General features: G+C 39.4%; 1 long non-coding RNA gene across 1 annotated transcript; it reads left to right on the forward strand.

The window, feature by feature from the left end:
- Positions 1 to 824: 824 nt before the first annotated feature.
- Positions 825 to 2,705, forward strand: LOC118809930. Its single transcript, XR_005007388.1, has 3 exons — positions 825 to 907; positions 1,643 to 1,813; positions 1,927 to 2,705. It is a non-coding gene; the product is annotated as an uncharacterized LOC118809930 (long non-coding RNA).
- Positions 2,706 to 5,232: the final 2,527 nt, after the last annotated feature.

Here is a 5,232-nt window from a genome sequence, read left to right on the forward strand (position 1 = left end):
TTAGTCTGGGAACGTAATTGTACGGCATTCCATTGTAATCATATTTATGGCTTTTTATTTTATTTATTTATTTATTTATTTTAAAATGCTAGATTATGAAGAAGTACAAATACACCCATTTCCTTTGGGGAAGAGAATGTAGTGTACCTTTAAAATTCATTTAAGAGATACATTTGGACCTAAAGACTATTGTTGTGCTTATATTTACACAGTTTTTACCTTGATGAGCAAAAATATACTATACTATACTAAATATACCTCTATAGTGCCTTTTCTTTCTTGTCATTTGGTAGTTTTGGTTTGTATAAGGCACATTTAGTATCCATAAAAAGCAACTTTCTTAAGAAATATTTCCTTTCCTGTACATCCACTTTTCTGTGTTGATGCCTCATAAAGTATACTCGGCACTTCAACGTAGAAACCTAATGACTCATTTCTCATACTGCATAAAGTAAGCAGTAGTAAGCTGTGATGCAAGCTTTAAAGCACTTAAAGCATGTCTGGTTTCGAATAAAGTCATTTGAGTCACAGAGTGAAGCAGCATGTCTGATTCCTCTGACAGGTCTTGTTTACACAGTGGATGGGCTCAGCATGTGTCAGTGAAAGTGTGTAGGTAAAGCTCTTTCCTTCAGGCCACGCTGCGGTGTCAGTTGTGCTGCTGTCCATCACGCCTGCCATTTCTCTGAGCTGACACTTCGACTTTATTTACAAGCTCTGTCTGTTCCATAAATCTGCATCTGTTAACACTTTACAACATATTTTGGCTTGATCTCAAAGAATAAAAGAGTTAAAGGGTGCATTGCAGATGCCTCACTGTCCAGGCAGTAGCTGTCCGTCAAGAGCAGTTGGAGCTGAGAGCAGTAGCCTTTCAGCTGCTCTGACCGTAGACCTCAAAATGGCTTTTACGGTAGGAAAACATTTTCAAACAGTTGTAATTAGAGCGGAAAGAACTTTTCTGAGAAAGTTAGGTATTCAGAATTATTTCTAAATGAATTTAATCTTGTTCCATAATCAATAAGTGCTGTTGTGGCAAAGACTTGTATTTCAGAAATGGTGACTAAGTTCCTAATCTCAGTTAATGTAAAGAGATTTTATTCTATATAATCTTGGACCATTTTTGTCCATTCATCATGAAACTTACTACCAAAGAGTAGTTGCAGTTGCAGGTATAAAAATTATGGAATGAAAAAGGGGGTTTGATAGGACAGCAGCAAAATATGAAATTTTTCTTACATTATTTTGTATATCTTAAGTATGATGGGGTCATCACAGCAAGTTCACTGGCCATGTTTTTACCTCCTGTTCCTTCTGTGAGCTTCTTATGAGAATAATTTTAAGAAAAAAAATGCTTTCTGATAAGAAAAAAATTCTTTGTTATAAATAGGGCAGGCTCTAATTGCTTGTGGAGATTTCTTGGATGTCTGTCTCAGCATGTTCTGGGTGGGTGAGCTCTGAGAGTTCGGCTTTTTGTTCGCGTTTGTTCCTCTCAGAGTCTTATGATTCACTGGGCATCGCCATGCAGCTTTATTCTGGGAAGCAATGTTTACCCAACACGTCTTCATTGTTTGATTTCACTTGAGACCTTTCTCCTTCTCCTGCAGTTCCTCATCAATCATGCACTGCTCGCTTCCGTGTTTTTTAGCTCTGGGAGAGCTGCGGTACTTTCCTTCCTTGTTTATCTGCTGTAAAGCTGAGCTCTCTGGTTACAGCGCTGCTAGGCCAGCCTGATGAGCAAGAATGAAACAGAGAGAGAGTGAGCAAGAGAGCTGATGAGCATGGTGAACTCTGTCTGGGTCAGAGACTGAGGGGTGAGGTGAGAGGAATGAGGGTCCGGCCATTTCCAGTGTTTCTCGAGCTGTGTTTGATTAGCCGCTCTCGACCATGCTCTGTTCTCAATTAACTCCATTTCTTCTCTCTTCTCTTTAGGAGTCACTATTCTGATGGGTTAAAAAGATGCGTGAGGGGCCATCAGCCACCCAGATCACTTTCTGAGCCTCAAGAGGGGAGGAAAACGTATAATTACCTCACTGATGTGAACACATGCTCATGTTTCAGGCACTTTCTCTGTGTTATTCCATGCTTTATCATCAGATCGCTATGATTTTTGTGAAATGAAACCATGATGACCATATGGATTTACTTAGACAAATGAGTCCATTAATGATGTTTCAGAAACCAAACTTATACAGTAATATTCTGTTGCCTGTGACAGATTCCTGTGGTTTTATCTGTAGACAGTAAACAATGGTAATAGATTAGTCAAGCATGCATAACAGCAATTTAAATAAATTAAAGCAGTTCACTTTTATTAGCTTGTGGTCTTAGTTGAATAGCTATTCATTGCCCACTTTTTTTAATGCCATGATCACATTTAAGTGTCATTAATTCAATTGCTAAAGTGCACTGACTGGAACTTATCTGAAACTTATCCGGACCGTTTGGTGGGGCAGATTAGCAAGAGAAAGGTTTGGTGAGGGGGGGCATGGTGCAGGTGCTGTGGTCTCAGCCTGTCCTGGCACAGCTCAGCAGCAGCTGTGTGTGTTTCTGTATGCGTGAATGACATGAATGAATCAGCGCTCTGGCACGGGTTGAAACCGTCCTGCTCCTGTGTGGCTGGCCTCCATAAAATCCCATCCAGATTTCCCCATGTTCTTATCATGATGGAGAGGGCAAGCATCCACAGGAGGTCCTCCACTTAACACCAATTTGCCTCCCTGCATGTGCTCTTTGATGTAGCCATCTTGGAGAAGAGGGGGGGGTCATAAATATGTGCACTTTTCAACTCGCCCCTCCACTGCGCAGGCACAAGGACCAGACCCGGCAACTTTTCCGGTCCTGGGGTCATAAACCCACCACAGGCTATGCAAACAAGGCCACGAGGCACCATGGAAGTAGCCTCGCTACATATGGATCTGGCTCTACTGCATACAGTATGCAGAGCTAGACTTCATTTTGAAATTCCTTCTAGGCCTTTAGGACTGATCTGGCTTGAAACAGATCTTCTTACATTTTGTTTTACTAGTTCTCACTTATAATTAAGTAAAATAACAAATTCTGTGAGAAGTGCAGATTTTAAACTTTTAATCAGTACATTTGTGAGTGAAGGCTGAGATATTTTCTTGTGATCTGAATTTGATAAAGGTTATTATTGTGTGTACAGTCTTGTTTGGCAGAAAGAAAAAACATCAGCCAATTATTTGCCGTGTTTGTCATTTGTAAATTATGAAAAAATTGACAAGATTTGTATCTCCTGAAGGGAATAATATTGCAATGCAAGAATACAATAGCTTTTAAAGCCTCAGCAGAAAGAGAAGAAAAAAGAAAAGGAAGATAGAAGAGAGTTTAAAAAGAGGAAGGTCAACAGATATACATTCTGAAAAAAAATCTCATCAATGAGTCATAGAATTTAATTGTTAAATTGTTATAAAATAGAAAGAAAGAAAGAAAGAAAGAAAGAAAGAAAGAAAGAAAGAAAAGAGGGAGAGAAAAGAAAGAAAAAGAAAGACAGACAAAGGAACAACAGAAGAGAGAAAAAAGAAAGGAAGAAAGAAAATTAAAGAAAGAAAGAGAAGAGTCAGAGCAAAGAAAGACAAAGGAAAAACAGAAGAGAGAAAAAGAAAGAAAAAAAGAGGGAGAGAAAAGAAAGAAAGAAAGACAAATGAACAACAGAAGAGAGAAAAAAGAAAGGAAGAAAGAAAATTAAAGGACGGAATTTGATGGAAACATAGATTAAATGCTAATAATCTATAGCATGATATTTAGAAAGAAAGAGTTTAATAAACAATGAAAAGTCTTGAAACCAACTGCTTTAAATGAAGAGATGGAGAGATGAATTAACTGTGTCAGGAGAAGAGAAAGAATAGTAGGGAAAACAGTGTAGTGCTCAAATTGCACTTCTAAGGGTTAATTATTCAAAAATTTAACTTTTCACACAAAAGCTGTCATTAATGCATTTAATGATGACACCTCCATTTCAGTAGTCTTGCTATCGAATGTTTACATTTTTGATTTGAAAAAGCAATATATTTGAGACTGTTGAGCAAATAACTGTTTATATCACTTACAAGTAAAGAAGGAGAACTTTTGGCTGCCCCTGCCACAAATTTACAAAGAACAAAACCAAAAGTAAGAGCTTTCTGTCCAAGCCAGGATCTTTATTAGCAGATTAAAAATCTTGTCATGTAGTCCTGACCTGAAAGGATTATGGCGCCAGTTGGCAAGCAGAAGGTGCTGACAATGCCCGCCCCTCTCTCACAGCTAGAGCTCCAGCCAAAGAATCAACCTGCTACAGTAAAGCAGTCATTTGCACAGTTACAGTTACTCAGTTTTTAGCACAGATGTTTTATGAAAGGAACTTGACACAGTGCACACCTATTCCTCAGATTCAACTCCTCTGTAAGTTAGTGATAAAGTACAGACAGATAGTATTTTTGGCCTTTGGGTTTTAATTCATAAAGATGGAGAAATGTGCATAGCTGGCGAGGCTTTGTTGAAAAGAGTGTCGCTGTTTGGCCTGCTGCAAACAAAGAAGGGGGCTTCTTGTCAGGCCTGAATGAGGAACACAGGAATGAAATGCTTGGAGAGCACTTCACTGGATCGAGAAGGGTCATCTCCGGATGCTGACAGAATTCTGTTAACCCCTGACTTATAGCACAAAAGCGGCCATTGTAGCAGCAGGCTGGATGTGCGTTTTTTGGGGTGCTATGGGTGAATGTAAAATAAGTCTTCCCCCTTTCTTCCTTTCTGGCATTTTCTTTCACTCTCCGGCTTTTATTTCAGACAAATGTAAAGGAAGGCCATTTACTTCAGATGCAGCGCCATTAAAACAGATTATAATGGTCCAGAAGGCCTGCTGGGGAAATAATCTGCTGTTTTAGGAACAGGTTTGGCTTTGAAATTTAGGCTTTTGAAGGCCTGGGTTTCAGCTGTTGTTCACTGACTCGAATCCCATTAACACAACATGAGAAATAAACCCCTGTTTGCTGAGGGTCATAGTCCTGTGAACGCGCTTCTGCTTCTTTTTAACCTGCTGCAAGCTGCCCAACAACACAATGAGTATTAGTTGGAAAGAAAGAAGGGCCTGGCACTGCTCTAAATTAGAAATAATTCTGCCTTTATCATGCAAAGTCAGAGCCAGGCTAAAGCGACATGTGGTACCGATTACAGACCTCAGAGATCCTGCAGGCCGTTGGACGGATGGTAGATACGGCCTCTGCAATGTCATTTCAAAAA

Source organism: Colossoma macropomum, unplaced genomic scaffold (genome assembly GCF_904425465.1).
Source record: "Colossoma macropomum unplaced genomic scaffold, Colossoma_macropomum, whole genome shotgun sequence".
In the NCBI taxonomy this organism is placed as follows: Eukaryota; Metazoa; Chordata; class Actinopteri; order Characiformes; family Serrasalmidae; genus Colossoma; species Colossoma macropomum.